This window comes from Suricata suricatta, unplaced genomic scaffold (assembly GCF_006229205.1).
Source record: "Suricata suricatta isolate VVHF042 unplaced genomic scaffold, meerkat_22Aug2017_6uvM2_HiC HiC_scaffold_621, whole genome shotgun sequence".
NCBI lineage: Eukaryota > Metazoa > Chordata > Mammalia > Carnivora > Herpestidae > Suricata > Suricata suricatta.
The window spans coordinates 927-2,587 of NW_021911655.1; the positions used below are offsets into that span (position 1 = coordinate 927).

The window sequence follows — 1,661 nt, forward strand, 5'->3', positions numbered from 1 at the left end:
GAGCCTGCTTCAGGTTCTGTGACTCCTTCTCTCTCTGCCCCTCCCCCTCTCATGCTCTGTCTCTCTCTGTATCAAAAATAAATAAAACATTTTAAAAAATGCCCTATCCTGATTTTGTAAAACATGAAATAGAATCAACAAAGACACAACGCTGCAGTGTCTGAATGATATTCTCATGATCATCAAAATAAAAAAGCCAAGACGAGAGAGTAGGACACTTCCCACCCTGCTGGTGGCCTGGCCTTAAACAACGTGTCTCACTAGGCTTGTCACGAGGTTTTCCAGGGGAACAGGGAGGGAGTCTCAAACCACACTTGGAGACAAGTCTCCATTCCCAGAGGGACCTACTTCGACGTCGCTGTTCCCTTTTGTGTCAGGTGAAAGGTGGCAGAGACGCGCCACACAGTGTGATCCCACATTCTCCCTGCATGGGGGAGCCCCTGCTTCCTGTTATCAGGGATGGACCCCCTGCTCAGTGCACTGACCCTAAGAACGCTCCTGAGCAATAGAAACAAATGAAACCAAACAGAGAGAAAACGCAGCTTTTATTTCAATAGCTGACACAAGAGAGGTGTTTGTTATTTTAAATCAATTTTTCCTTTGCGTTTTCAACATGTGTGGGTGGTGTGATCAGGGAAGACCCCAGCATTGCTGGAAAGGATCAAGCCCACCACAGCGTGGCTCAGTACAGCAGCCACCCATTTCGACAGGTTCACATCACCTCTGGGTCTCCCCAGTTGCCTATTCAGTAAGAAGGAAACAATGTTTTGGGAAGGCCGGCTGCGCTTTGAGCGTCCACTTGTCTTCTCCCCATTGCTCGCTGTGGATGTGCTGCGTGTGACTTCAGAGTTTTCTTTCCCCATCACTCGCTGACGCCACCGACGGCCTCACGAAGGAGCACGACTGAGAAGCCTGAAGAAGATGATGGAACCCGGTTGACCCAGTGGACCTAGGCCTCTCTCCCCCCTCCACCCACCACCTCCCCACCGCATACTCTTGTCTCCAGGGCAGTCCTACGAGATCACTTTTTCTGTCTGGTTCCCTCGAAGAGTCAAGAACAGTTAAAGAGAAACCACTCTAAGCATTTCAGGAAGGAAAGATTCTGAGGCTGGGAACTGGGCGATGACAAATCTGGTCAAGGTCCAGACTGGCAAAGGACAAGGGCCGTGAGTGGAATGACAAATTGTATTGGAAAACCGCACTCACCCCTAACGCCTGACCATGACCCCCACACCCTTGATTCCTCCCCACGACCCCCAGACAGCCCGCCCCACTTTGTGCAGTATTTCTGAATCTGACTCAGTGCCACGTTTTATCCAGTAGGTTTGGGGGTTCATCAGGTGGGTCAGTGTGGTGATGTCAGAAAGAGAGCTGACATGGTATTGGTGTATATGGGTGTTTTACCTCTCAGCCCACTGAACTTCCGCCTCAGGAAGCCTGGATGAGAGGTCGAAGAGTGAGCGAGAAGAGTCTTTGCCTCCTTGTCCTTGTGTCTTCCCCTGAGCCCCTGGGCCAGCCTGGCTCAGCCCAGAGGTATCCGGGTGACTCACAATGGCTCTCAGAACCTTTTGACCACACGTGCGTTCCGAGCACTGGACATGCTCAAATGGGTTACTTCTGGTTCAGGGCTGAAAACTGGGTGGGCCAGTGGTGCCAGAGGC

General features: G+C 51.4%; 1 long non-coding RNA gene across 1 annotated transcript; it reads right to left on the reverse strand.

Annotated features, from left to right (window-relative positions):
* Positions 1–526: 526 nt before the first annotated feature.
* Positions 527–1,540, reverse strand: LOC115285273. The gene is made up of 2 exons (XR_003905468.1): positions 1,405–1,540; positions 527–912 (listed from the first exon to the last, which is right to left on the reverse strand). It is a non-coding gene; the product is annotated as an uncharacterized LOC115285273 (long non-coding RNA).
* Positions 1,541–1,661: the final 121 nt, after the last annotated feature.